This window comes from Panicum virgatum, chromosome 2N (assembly GCF_016808335.1).
Source record: "Panicum virgatum strain AP13 chromosome 2N, P.virgatum_v5, whole genome shotgun sequence".
NCBI classification, from domain to species: domain Eukaryota; kingdom Viridiplantae; phylum Streptophyta; class Magnoliopsida; order Poales; family Poaceae; genus Panicum; species Panicum virgatum.
In genome coordinates this window covers 3,621,168-3,636,240 of record NC_053146.1, presented here as the reverse complement: position 1 = coordinate 3,636,240, position 15,073 = coordinate 3,621,168, and the positions used below count along the sequence as shown (strand labels likewise).

General features: G+C 45.7%; 1 non-coding gene across 1 annotated transcript; it reads right to left on the bottom strand.

Annotated features, from left to right (window-relative positions):
- Positions 1-3,703: 3,703 nt before the first annotated feature.
- Positions 3,704-3,811, bottom strand: LOC120663129. The gene has a single exon (XR_005670352.1). It is a non-coding gene; the product is annotated as a small nucleolar RNA R71 (small nucleolar RNA).
- Between the last annotated feature and the right edge of the window lie 11,262 nt (positions 3,812-15,073).

Sequence of the window (15,073 nt, the reverse complement as noted above, 5' to 3'; positions counted from 1 at the left end):
TATAACATAAGTTGTTACTACAGTAAACCGATAAACACATAAGTTGCTACAGAAAGAGAGCAAATTGTTACATAAGTTACTACTAATTCACAAACATCATCAAAACATATACAAATGGGCTCTAGTTTTGTTTGTCTCATCACGTAGAACCCAACGGTGTAATCAATTCTCAAAATGGAGGTAATACGAGAAAGATAAAAAAATTTATTGACAAGCATTATTCATAAAAAAAGCATGCAAGATAGGGAGGGAGGGGGAGGACGTGAGAGAAGAATGGCAGCCATGCCCAATGTCACAGCCCAACGCAGCCCAGTTCAGCCTGGTGGACGCAGCGGAGGAGGAAAAGGGCGTCAATGGCCCAATGCTCTACGAAGCGGACCAATGCTGGCCCGTTAATAAATCTGGGGTCTCACAGGCCCGTTAACAAACTCAAACAAAAATGGACTGGCACAGACAGGATGCATCGTTCGGTTTATTATCTGTCGAATTTCCTGATCACTTTTTTTTTGCAAAAAAATTCCTAATCATCACTCGAGCGTTTTTTCTGAAAGCTCATCAGTAAAATCCTTTTCTGTACACAATGGGTGCCGCTCGTGTAAGGACGAAAGCGCCTATGTTTGCAGTCTCCAACGTTGTTCAGATCTTTCATGGATGACGGAGTACGGACACAAAGTTTCCTGTTTCCGTCTCTACGAGTCATTGTAGGTCATTGGACTGACCTACTCCAATGAACTTATTGAAATAACCTAATATAGTTTTCAAAGCAAGAAGGAAAAATGAGAGAGAAATTAAATAACTAATACGTTGAACAAGAAATATTTAACAGTGTTAGCTTTTTATCCAAACTAAATTTGTTTAAAATTTACTATTTCATATAAATAGCTAATAATTGTTATATTGTAGCATTAGTATCTTTGCTGAAACAAACAATGTACCCCTAATAATGACATGCAAGCGTGGATTTACCGAGAGTACCTAACAAATTGTCACACGTGCATACCACGTGAATGGGCTACATTCATGAAATAGAGTAATTAGCATGCCCTACCTTGCCTAAGGCCCCTACGACCAGTTGGCCGGCTGGGGCTGGCGCCACCCCCGCGGCGCGGGTTCGAGTCCTGGGGGACGCGAATTTCCGATGCCGCGGGGTAAAAAATCCCACTCGCTGGTGGGCCAGAGTTCGGGGGGTTTCTCGGTCGGGTTAAGAGCCGAGGCAGTCGCTTCCTCTTAATGAAACACGGGTGGGGACCGTTTCAACCCCCCCCCCCCGATCCTGCTGTTACCGTGTCACAGGACAGACCTTTGTACCTGGGCACCCGCGTCATGATGCCCAGCAAGAAGCCCACCGCGCTGCCCTTCTCTGCCACCGCCGCGCTCGGCCTGGCCGGGCGAAGTTGCTACTACTACAGCACTGCATCAGGTGGAGGCGCTGGGGACGGCAGCAAGACGGGATACGGGGCGAGCCACAGGATGCGACCATGCTGGAGAACAAGGAGAGTGGAATCTAAAATTGTTGTTGACGGTCGTTAAGTGCGAAATATGACCGCCAACTATATTTATTTAAGAAGGAAAACTATACATCTTACTCGCATAGTTGTATCACTAACCTAGGTCCACAGTTGTTTTCGAGAATTTAGGATTTCAGGAGCACAAGTCCGGAATAAAATGAAAACAAGATGAATACGCAGACAGAAGTTGCAGATGATCGTGTCCAGCGTAACATGAGCAAAGGAGGCCGACAAACCAAACCAAACCGACCAACCAAGCCCCGGCACCGTCCATCTGACATCAGGACCCACCAGGCAGTGTACCAGAGAAATACGGTGGCTAGAGGCGGGAAGAGGGGGTCGGCCGACCCCACATGGAAGTCTCTCACGCTGATTTTTGGAGGGAAGCTTGATCTGATCCTCCCAATGGCGGTTTGGTATGTTTCCATGTTTAGAGATGGCGGGAACCGACATCTCAAGCTATAAAAGGGGCCTCCCACCACTCTCTCAACACACACCACTTGAAGCCTCTCTCTCTACACTCTCTTGTGACTTGTACTCCTTAGGGTAGTGGAGCTAGGCTAGTACTTCATCTCTTTAGCGAATCCAGTCGTCCTCGGGGTCGGCGAGCAATCCTCGGCCTCTGGAATGGCTTTGTATTCCGACTTTCTTTATACTATTTATTCGGAGTTCGTTCTTGGTTATCTTGCTATGTTCGTAGCTTGCTTAGCCTTGATCAGTGCTTTACCAAGTTATAGTAGTTGCATGCTTAGACCAGATGATCTGGGTAAGGATATCGGTTCGTTGTGCTTTCGGGCTTACTTCAGCATCTTACCTGTCCATCCGAAGGGTGGGGGACCCGGGGGTGCTAGGGTAGTGACCTCATATGAGGGCATGGTGCCCGGGTATGCGGGATCTTTCGGATATAACAGTGCTCCACGGTGTGACTGGGGTAGACCACAGGTGGTGACAGCCATGTCGGTCCGCCGGGAAGCTACTTCTCGGTTAGCGTACTCCCCGACGTTCGGGTACGGTGTAGGAGTTCATGCAAAGATGAAACGGGACTGGATGTTCTCCAGTGCGGGTCATTCTCCCCGATGTTCCTAATTTCCCGGCACCTGCAGCTCTAAGCAATGTGGCTAACGTAACTTATCTGGTAACATGAATAGTATAATAGGAATCTTTGCATATGCTCCCACTAACCTTAGAATTGCTTGTTTATTCTTTATTCATGAGAGTTTGATGTTCTGTGTGTGTCACATTACTCCTGATTATCATTCATTTATCACTTACTCCTGTATAGTCAGTAGTCTTCATCTTGCTCATACGTGTCATGGTTATGCAACTAAGTAAATACACTTTACACAACCTAGCCATCCCTTGGGAAAATATAAATAACGATACCCTAAATACTTCCGAGTGAAATGCTACAACGGTATATCCGTGCGCTTGCGGATCCTTCTGTAAACGTTAAGACATACCACACCGGCATTTTCGAGGCGCCGTTGCTAGGAACTAACCACTCCTAGTGATGACGCTAAGAAATGCTAACAAGCATTTCTGGCGCCGTTGCCGGGGATGGCACTAGGTGTAAAGTTATTTACTAAAGTACATAAACATGGCAATATAAGTAAGAGGTAGCTACTACTTATACATGCTAATGTGTTTATCTTTTTGTTTTCTCCTGATTGGATGAAAACAGGGTAGTGTATGTCTGGTTTGTCCTTGCCGACAAATTTTGTTGAAAATCCCGAGAAGCTCGTAAGAAGGGTCCGACCTCGCGTCATCCCTCCTCCGATCTCGCAGTCGACAAGTGAGCCAGCTTCCCAAGCACCATCAATCACTGAACTCATGGCTGAAAAGACTCTCCGCGACTTCTTCGTCCCCTCAGCTGCCAATGTGGCAACTGGACCCAATGTTGATGTTGGGGACGTGAACTTTGAACTGAAGTCCAGCTTCATAAACATGGTGCAGGCTAGCTCATTCTGTGGCAAGCCGAATGAGGACGCTAACGCCCATCTCCAGAATTTCCTGGAGCTTTGCAAGACCGTAACCATACGGGGCGTTACGGCTGACGCCATCAGGCTCCGCCTGTTTCCTTTCTCCCTCTTGGGGAAAGAGAAACAGTGGTTTTATCAGAACAAGGAAGCCGTCAGCACGTGGGACAAATGTCCCACGGCGTTCCTCGCCAAATTTTTCCCGTTGGGCAAAACCAATACCTTACGTGGAAGAATTTCAAGTTTCCAGCAGACAGGGATGGAATCCATCCCATAAGCTTGGGAGAGACTGCAAGAATACATACTCGCCTATCCTCATCATGGGATGGACGAGTGGCTCGTGCTCTAAAGCTTCTAAAACGGGCTAATGACAACATCCAGAGTCCACCTTGATACTGCTGCTGGAGGAGCCTATCTCGATCTCACCATTGCCAAGGCTACGGCCTTAATCGAGAAGATGGTCTCCAACCAGGGCTGGAACGAGGATCATTCCCAGCCCAGAACCAAAGGTGGAATGCATACCGTCAAGGAAATAGATATGCTCGCTGCTAAGCTGGACCTCCTGCTGAAGAAGATTGATGAAGGGAACCGGCAATACATGCTTGTTCCCGTTCATGCAATGAACTCGTACTTTATGTGCGAAGTTTGTGGTGACGGTGGACACTCGGGGAATGACTACCTCGAGACCCGAGAAGATGAAGCCTACATCAACAACAATAACACTGGGTTCCGTCCACAAGGAGGCCAGGGGTGGGGTCAAGCACGCCCACCATTCCAAGGAGGAGGTAACAACTATAACCCAAATTTCAATTCGAATTTCAATTCGAACCAACCCTCCATGAGAGACTTAGTTTTTGGCCAATCTAAAATTAATGAATTTTTAAACAGAAAGCCTGCTGCCAATGATAAATTTTTGGAAAGTATACATGCAAAAGTTGAAACTCTTTCTTCTGCTCATAAAAATCAACTAAGTTTCAACAAAATGATAGAAACTCAACTGGCTCAATTAGCTGCTGCTGCTCCTGTCTCTGAGAACGGGAAGATCTCGGGGCAACCCGAATCTCCCGTTGAAACTGCAAATTTGGTGTCTACCGGGTGGGGCAACCTTCCCCGACAGACTTCTCGCACTAACCATGCAGGAGGAACCACGCACCCAAGGATGAATGCATGGGGTGGGTTAACAGCAAAACTTCATGGAGATCCAGGGGTGCCCATGATCAGCTATTCCATCTTCGATCAATCCTACACACGGGCCCTCTACGACCTTGGGTCAAGCATAGACATCATGCCCAAGGTAATCTTTGAGCAATTACAATATCCTGCTCTTTCCCAGACCCGTATGTTCGTACAGCTTGCAGATTCAACAGTCCGACATCCCGAAGGGATAGTCGAAAACATCTACGTATGAATCCGAAATTGCTTTGTCCTAGCCGATTTTGTCGTCCTCAACATGGATGGAGACTTGGGACTAGACCTTATCCTCGGACGACCGTTCCTGAACAGTGTGAAGGCTAGGATCGATGTCGGATCTGTAGAAGTCCAATTCCGCATCGTGGTCGACAATATATCCTTTAAATTCCTCCACAGGAAGGAGCAGAGGTTCGTGATCCAGCAAGCTCACGACGGAAGTCCACTCTGGGGTGCACCAGAACCTCAGTCAGAAGAACCTACGACCACACGATCAAAAAGAAGACGTGCAAAGAAGGTGTGTCGTAAGGTTGCAAGCTCGTCCTCGTCCAATTCTCCTGGACGAGCCGAGCAGTGGTAACCACACAGGAGAAAGGTCTCACTCGTCAGACTCAAAACGACGAGCCCTTGCCGAAGGTAAATCGGTATGTATCTCATATTCACCCTCCATCATTTTACTTTTCTCGATTTTTTTGATTTTTCCCACTGTATTTTTGAATTTTCAAAACAACCGTGCAAGCTAGAAACTTTTTTAGCACCTTTTGTATTTTTCACAAAAATCAAAAAAAAATATTTCCGAGCATGAAAATCCTTTGAAAAAATAATTCTGAACATCTTTTGAAGCAAAGTTTGGTCGGGCACCAAAATTTTCAAAACTTATAGCCGTTAGGGAGGCCCTGGGCCCTGGCTGTCAGCCAGTGGGCCCACAGAGGAGACTGGCCGAACCCTAGGGTCGGCCGACCCCACCTGGCAATGGCTCCCTGCCACCTTTTTCCAACGGCTAGTGATCATTGTGTTCAGCTCCTAGCCATTGTGCCCGGGCATTCTCTCTTTAAATAGAGGCCGAGGGGTGGGTGTTGAGCTCTCACACTCAACTCTCATTCACTCACTCTCTCTTAAACTCTCTCAAACTTTGCTCTCGGGTTTTTTATTGAATTTTTGCTCAAGATTTGAATTCAAGAGACCTCTCTCTCTCATTTTTTTGCTGCAAAAAAGAAGGAGCAACTCACGGATAAGAACATTCAATTCGGTTTCACTAACATAACCTGTTTCGAGTTGCACTTGTTTTTGTTCCATCATGAAAGGCATAGGGCGGAAGGTCTCCGGCGCATTCAAGAAGATGACGGGTGGAAGTTCATCCCATTCTCGGGGTGGCTGAAGCTCATACACACCCGAACCTACGCCTACACCAAGCACGATGGACTACGAGGAAGAAGAACAATATGAAGAAATGCAAGCCGAACCGCAAGCCGACGTCATAGAGATTGATGCAGAAGATGCACCGTACCTCGAATTGCGAGATGATCATGAACGACAAGGCTACGCTATCCTCAAGAACAGAAGCTTCGCCCACACCCGAACCTTCGATCCGGACCTCCTCATCAAAACAGGTATGTACGAAGACTTCTCTAACGTTTGGCATGAAATTGGATGGGATAACTTCGTTCCCGTTGAGGAGTATGGTTCTCGACTCCTCACCATCTAATTTCTTTGCACTCTTCAGGAGGTGGAAAATGGGGTTTATTTTCGACTTTTCGGGAAATAATATTTGCTTTCTTGGAAACCTTTTGCCGGCCACCTCGATTTCAACAAACACTGGCTTATTTCTCTGGACCAAGCTTGCCGAGGTTTTAATCGTCATGAGTTTTGGGGCTGGATTTCGGGTCAAGTTGTCCATGGCAAGTTTGCACCTCGGTGCAGCGCTATTCATAATCCACCTCTTAAGTTGATGCACAAGTGGTCGACCATCACTCTCTTTCCAAGAGATGATGTCCGATCCGTGCGCAATGATGAGTTGCTCATTCACTATGCCATGGTCAACAAGATCAAAATCTCCCCCGCGCAAGCTTTGGTTAAGCAATGGCTTTCGAATTTCAAGATGACGGGTCCTATTGAGTGCACTTCTTTGATTACTCGTATCGCTACACGTATCGGTGCCTTAGAGGGGAATTTTGTTCCTTTCATTGAGGGCGACCGTGCGTATATCGACGAGGACTATTTGATCCAAGGTCACACACTTAAGAAAGGTCCGAATGATTCTTTGATTTTCTTCTACATGGGCTATATAAATGAGATTCCGCTGCCCAATGCGTAGCTCCATTTGTATAATTGCCATTCGCTAACCATCCCTCTCATTCCACGAGAAGGGGGTCGTAGGCATAGATCTTCTGGTTTGCCTGGCAGGATGACAAGAAGCAGGACCAGAAGGGAGGCAGAACCGACACTACCGCCTCAACAGCCACATCACTCATATCATCATGAGGCTGGTGGTTCGTCATGGCACAGTGCCAGCACTGACGAGTGGACACGGCAGGCACCAGGCCGCCGGTCCACTAGTTCCAGCTCCGGTGGAGCCCCGAACCTCATCAAACGGACGTCTTCGTCCCAAGGTTTCAGTGCCATCACCCAGCAGCTAGGTGAGCTGCGGGTGAAGGGTGACAACATACAAGAGACGCTGAACCAACACATCGACAGTACCCAAGCATGTCAGCATCACATTGGCGAAAGACTCCACGACATGGAGCAGTTGCAGTTGCAGCGCCAGGAGGAGTGGAGGGCGTACTGCCGCTGGACGGGTTTCAACCCCGATCAGCCATAGTGAGCCTGAAGCTAGCTTGGGGGAGGACCCCCACGAGAGGTAACATGTATCATTTCTCTTTACTGCTTTCATAACCTTGCATGAAACCCATAAAAATTTGCAAAATCAGAAAATCCATAAAAATTTGTATAACTAAAAACAAATAAAAATTTGTAAAACCTAGAAAACACCAAAAATATCTTTTAATATGTCTAGTAAGCATGGTGTAAGTTTTCCTTGTTGAGATGATCAATAGTTGCTCTGTTAATTTCCTTCATATGCTTAGTTACAACTTTATGCTCTACCTAGTTTTGGGTTTGGTAGCTTAAATTGTTCATATCTTAAACTTGAAACTTGTGGGTAGCGAAAAGCATGATCCAAGTCTAAATTATTGAGAGCTATGATATGGTTAAGTAGAGTTGCTATGATCCTCTCCTATGTGATACTTGACATCCGGAGTTTTTAATTTTTGAAAAACACAAAAATATAATAGAGTTCCTCGATGATATGAAAATTCCTATCCAAAGCCATATGTTGTTTTTATTGCAAAACCATCCACATATGCAGCTTGTTATCTCATTGAGTTTTGTCAAATTGTTGTGACCCTTAGTGAGATTCATTTCATACTCCCATGATCAAGATCACGTACATGTTTCCACCACATGCTATGCTTCTACACTAGAAGTAAGCACATATCCATCCACAAAATAAAACTCCATGTCCATGTATGATACCACTCTCTCTCAAAAATATGACAAGGATATGGGGCTATGCAAAAAGAAAAATAAAAGATGCATACCCAAAGAAGGTATGCCACATGCTTCGGCATGTCGAAAAAAAAGAGAATAAAAAGATGCATACCCAAAGAAGGTATGCCACATGCTTAGGCATGTCAAAAAAAAAGAAGAAAGAAAAAAGATAGCCCCTTATCCAAGAGAGAGAGAGAGAGAGAGAGAGAGAGAGATGGTGCATACAAAGGAGTTCATACGCCATCCACCAAAAATATCCACACACTTGCACATATTGATCAAGGTTTATAACTTGTTTCTCCTTTGGATCCGGTCTTTGACTTAGAAAAATATGAGAAGCAGGTATGCCTTCAAATCCTCCATACCTACAGCTCCACAAAAATAGCCATTAGAGATAGGTTGAGGAAGAAAGGCACAATAAAAAGCCTTGGTAAGGAATTATACATATTGAGCGATCCGAGAGATCATCCGAGGAACTTTATAAATTTCTTTTGAAAAACTTTACAAAACCTCCGGATTGACGGTTGAGCTAAAGAGAAAGAAATATGAGACTCTATGATACCGTTCTGACTCTCAACCGCCAAAGATGAGGTGAAGCTATAAGCACCACAGGAGTAAGGTAAGAGGTAAGAACAAAAGGCCAACTTATTCAAAATCAAGGTAAGAAGCATTTGGTTTTGCCTAAGTATGAGTTGGAAATTCAACATTGTAGCAACTCCTGATCAACAATGAGCGCCTTGCTTTGCTTAGGGACGAGCAAAAGGCTAGCTTGGGGGTGTTGTTGACGGTCGTTAAGTGTGAAATATGACCGTCAACTATACTCATTTAAGAAGGAAAACTATAGCTCTTACTCGCATATTTGTATCACTAACCTAGCTCCACAGTTGTTTTCGAGAATTTATGATTTCAGGAGCACAAGTCCGGAATAAGATAAAAACACGATGAATACACAGACAGAAATCGCAGATGATCGTGTCCTGCGTAACATGAGCAAAGGAGGCCCACAAACCAGACCAAACCGACCATCTGACATCAGGACCCACCAGGCAGTGTACCAGAGAAGGACGGTGGCCAGAGGAGGGAAGAGGGGGTCAGCCGACCCCACATGGAAGGCTCTCACACTGATTTTTGGCGGGAAGCTTGATCTTATCCTCCCAATGGCGGTTTGGCATGTTTCCATGTTTAGAGATAGCGGGAACCGACCTCTCAAGCTATAAAAGGGGCCTCCCACCACTCTCTCAACACACACCACTTGAAGCCTCTCTCTCTACACTCTCTTATGATTTGTACTCCTTAGGGTAGTGGAGCTAGGCTAGTACTTCATCTCTTTAGCGAATCCAGTCGTCCTCGGGGTCGGCGAGCAATCCTCGGCCTCTGGAATGGCTTTGTATTCTGACTTTCTTTATACTATTTATTCAGAGTTCGTTCTTGGTTATCTTGCTATGTTCATATCTTGCTTAGCCTTGATCAGTGCTTTACCAAGTTATAGTAGTTGCATGCTTAGACCAGATGATCTGGGTAAGGATATCGGTTTGTTGTGCTTTCGGGCTTGCCTTAACATCTTACCTGTCCATCCGAAGGGTGGGGGACCCGGGGGTGCTAGGGTATGCGGGATCCTTCGGATATGACGGTGCTCCACGGTGTGACTAGGGTAGACCGCAGGTGGTGACAGCCCTGTCGGTCCGCTGGGAAGATGCTTCTCGGTTAGCATACTCCCTGACGTTCGGGTACGGTGTAGGAGTTCATGCAAAGATGAAACGGGACTGGATGTTCTCCAGTGCGGGTCATTCTCCCCGATGTCCCTAATTTCCCGGCACCTGCAGCTCTAAGCAATGTGGCTAACGTAACTTATCTGCTAACATGAATAGTATAATAGGAATATTTGCCTATGCTCCCACTAACCTTAGGATTGCTTGTTTATTCTTTATTCATGAGAGTTGGCTATTCTGTGTGTGTCACATTACTCCTAATTATCATTCATTTATCACTTAACCCTGTATAGTCAGTGGTCTTCATCTTGCTTATACGTGTCATGGTTATGCAACTAAGTAAATACACTTTACACAACCTAGCCATCCCTTGAGAAAATATAAATAACGATACCTGCCTGAATACTTCCGGGTGAAATGCTATAACGGTATATCCGTGCGCTTGCGGATCCTTCTGTAAACGTTAAGACATACCACACTAGCATTTTCGAGGCGCTGTTGCTAGGAACTAACTGTTATCGCCATAAATTAACAAGGGTTAATTTATGGGCCGAAAGCAAGATGGGCTTAAAGCAGAAGATTAAGGAAGGCTTGTAAATCGGCTCCTGCGTGAGCATATGGGCCACGTTGGCCGTGTATCCTTAGATTTAGTTCAAGATTAGAGATAGAGTCCAATTGGGACAAGATTAGTTTAGATTGTTTCCCAAGTCTCCGGACTATAAATATGTATCCTTTGTTATTCGTAAGGAGAGCGTCATCACGACTCGCAAACAACAACTCTCGGCGCATCGCCACCCCTAATCCTAGGGTTTCAACCAAGTAAGTGCCATGCTGCCCTGATCGCTTCTTGCGATCAGGGCAGTATTGTTCTTTCTTTTACCTTGGTATTACTCGTACTGAAGCGTTTTTGATGGCGAGTAGTACTAGTTATCATGATGTTCGTAGCATGGCTTTTAGTAGATCTTTTGTGCTTTGTTGCTTATCATCTGCGAATATCATGTTGTCTCTGTGTAGTCACGTTTCAATCTCTCGCTAGTTCTTATCGCGTAGAACTAGTCGCACAGGGACAACACCCTGCTTCTTTCATGTTTAGTAGATCCGATCTGTTATGGTTTGCTCTTATCTTAAGAGTTGGCATAATATCTGCTGGGTTAGGCCTTGCAAACGGATTGGATGATCCAGTGGCGTAGTAGATGCTTTTTCTTAGCCTTGATAGGGATTGTTCCGGGAATCGGCTCTTGCTAGTTCTTAGGCCTCTGTTTTAGGTTGTGGTTTAGTTGTCTGTTACGTTCGCTAGGCCCAGTCACGTGTAGGATGTTCCGATCTAGCAGTGAGGCTGTTACCATCGTGGATTAAGATTAATTGGACTTGATTGAAGCAGTTTTATAGTGATTTGCTCTATTTATCATATCCGGATACAATCAGATCCCGTCTGACACCGGGACTCGATCGGCTCTTCAAAGCCGATGCAAGAGTCGTCCCGGGGAGCCGACCACGGCTCGGACTTACGTTTACACGTGTCTTTGTATGCAGGAAACTGTTCGGGGCACGTCTACACCCTCCTGATCGGGTATAGGTCAGGTGGCACGCCCGGCTTTCACACATTCTCCGGGCGCGTGACGGAAATTGCGGGCCGTCGACGAGGGAGCAGTGCTTGCCAGCGCACCAGCAACCTCCCGGCTCTTCGTGTTGCCCGTCGTTGCTCGCCGGTGGGTTTCGGTAGACAACACTAGCCACTCCTAGTGATGACGCTAAGAAATGCCAACAAAAGTTAGGTTACTGTAGCGGCTCATATTGGTGCTCATTGAGAACTTCAAAGAACACAGGTATCTCTGCACATACTGTTAATTTCTATGGTTTTAGTAGTTACAATAATTATGCAGGTACTGTTAATTTCTATGGTTTTAGTAGTTACAATAATGCTTCATACCAATCTATATGTTAATCTGAATGGTGTGTTATGGTTACATGATTGCAGGGTTGAATTGCAACAGAGCTCACAACATCTTAGAAGGCAACTCAAGTATCTCCCAACCAAGTTTCTAGGCGCAGTGATGTTTGGTGCTTTCATAGTAGCGGGTTTTTTCATCAAGGTAATTCTACCCAAAGTTATGGTACTCATGCATGATCAGTTCTTAAAGTTCACCCATGAGATTAAGGATGTTGCTAATGAGGTGGATGAAGAGAAGATGAAGCAGATGGCTGTTGAGTTAACTACAGTTGCTATGAATGCTATCAACACATTCTTTGGCGCACAAGTGAGGGCTGCCATTGTTGAGTCTCTCAAGTTCTAGAAGTGGGAGCGCAAATGACTCTTTGGTGAGAGGGCTGCCATTATTGAGTCTCTCAAGTTCTGAAAGTTGCGGGTGCAAATGATCTTCGAACTATGTTACAAACAGTTCACCTAGACACCGATTTTCATGAAGTGGTGTTAAAGTGGTGTGATATCACTTCTTATATGGACTCTATACCCATACTACATCGAGAAAACTTTCACCTAGACACCAAACACGGAAGACCAACTCTCTACAAGTGAACTCAAACAGTTCACTACAATTTGATACAACAAAAGACTCTTGTACGCTTTGTGTGGCTACCCTATCCTGACACATACAACTACACAGCCATGGTATGTCAAGAGCGCAGGGAGCTCCTCTATTTATATATGCTCATGGGTGTTGTGGTGTTGCCTTGTGGCAACTTCCACACTATTCTTTACAAATATCTAACTCTAGAATTATCTCCGATCCTTATCCAACCTGTCGGGTATAAATGTCCCGAATACCCAAAGGTAGAGGAATAGACGGCTAAGCCATTTTGTTAGGCGAGCTAATGGAGACAGCGGCAATAGCCGGCCCGGCCTACATGGAAGGGCTCCGCCTCGTCCAACCAAAGGAGGGGGGTTCCTTCTGCCCGACCTAGGGAAGGAATCCTTGCCTCGCCCAACCTATGGGACGAGTCCCACCTCATCAGGTGACCTGGCGGATGAGGGGACCGGGCCCGGCCTATAGCAAGGCCCCACCACGACCCGCACTGCGCGGGTCTGACCGCGGCGTGGGCTGACAAGGCGACCGGGTGGGCTCTGTCGCGTCCTGCACTGACATGGTGCACAGTGGAGCGCCCCTTCCCGTCGCGTCCTATGGCGGCGTATCAAGCTACTAACGGTCTGGAAACCCAACCGAAACCACCCCAGCCCATATCAAATATTGTGTCCCACATGGAACCACCCCAATCCACTTTGCTGGATACGGGGACCGAACCAAGCCAGACTGGACATGCATGAGGCATTAGCCTTATAATCCAAACCAAACCGTCTTCATTTGAATGGTTTTTGCCTATTATCTCAATTTGGTCCAGATGAGGATGCTAGTGTATCCTGTCGAGGGAGAGCTTTCCTGACCAAGAAAGTGGTAAGGCGATGGCCCACCGCTTAGGAGGATGGCGAGGGGTGATGGCAGCTCTGGAGCCATGGCCAGGCAGCCAGGCCCGCGGCTTTGGATTGCCAGAGAGGTGGTGGGCGGGGGTGGGGAGTGTACATCAAGCTGGGAGATGGGCGCACCATGAGATGACCATGATGGAGACCCAGGAGACTGGAATCGAAGATCAGGTCGCTGCAGCGACTCGTATATATTTGTACTCATTCAAGACTAAAAAACTGGTATCTGCAATGTGCTTTTAGTAGTTAAGCTACTATCCTTCTTAATACCAATATGTATGTAGATATGAATGGTTGTGCTACAAGTACATGATTAAAGGTTTGAATCACAATATAGCTCACATCATCTTAGAAGGCAACTCAAGTATCTCCTAATCAAATTTCTTGGCACAATGATGCTTAGTGCTCTCATAGTAGCAGTGTTTGTCTTCAAGGTAATTATACTAAAAGTCATGATGCTAATGTATGATCAATTTTGGAATATCGCTCATAAGATTAAGAGTGTCACGAATGAGGTAGATGAAGAAAAGATGAAGAGGATAGTTGTTGAGTTCACTATTGTTGTTATGAACGCTATCAACACATTCTTTGGTGCACAAGTAAAAACTGCAATCATTGAGTCCCTCAAGTTCTAGAAGTGGGGGCGCAAATGGCCTTTGAACCATCTTACAAGCAGTCCACTTTAGTTCCTTGTAATTTCATTTATAGCATTTGTTTAACAGTTACACCGATAATCATGTTACTATATGACTGATCATTTTTCTAGACCTGCAGTGAGATGACATTCGTCACCCATTTATCTGTTTGCACTACAAACTTTTAACTCTAGAGCCGGTGCATTCCAGCTCGTTTGGTTGGACCACGTCAGCAAATTAATTCTTAGCCGTTCGATCAGGTATGGACGGTAGAGACATAAGCGTCACGCACAGACTTACGTTTCGAGGCAGCCAAGAAAAATCTCGATGGCAGCCATGTTGCAGACTTACGTTTTGTGAATCTCGAGCCAGGCGAGAAAGATCCAGACGACAGCCATGTTGTAGACTTGCATATACTATAAAAGGATTGGTAACGACTAGATGGAGGGACATTGTTCCAGCAAACTAGCAAAACAATTTATGCTTTCCAATGTGTCAGATGACCTAGCGGAATGGGAGGTTGATCACCTACTCACCTTTTTTAGGTTATGGAAAAAAAATTCCAGCCTTGATCATTCACAAGTGAATGATTACAGCCAAAAGAGTTACAAGAGCTCTTAGACTCTAGACCTCAAATGATGGATTTCACAAATACAAGAAAAAAGCTATAAAACAAAGAAAAAAACCTAAAAGACTAAGCTTCAAATTTCTTCTTCGTTCCGCTTCAATCTTACCATGTATTCAGAGACACGAACCCATCACATCACTCGCATGCTTAGAAGCTTGATATCCGGATGGTCTGCAGTTTGCTCTTTTCAAATAAACCTCCGTCTGTCGCAAGGGTAGGAGGATATATCAGCATCGCCTCCAGCAAAGAAATGGCACCAAACGATGTCACCAATGCTAACGCCAGTGCTACGTCGGACAAGAATTTCCTCGAACGGTTTCCCGTATCACCCGAAACTCACGGACCTGCAAATAGGATAGCACATCAACAAAGCCTCCAGTGAGGAAATAACTGCATCAAGCAGCACCATTGCCGGCCAGCATGACACTGGCTGAGATTTCTCCCTGT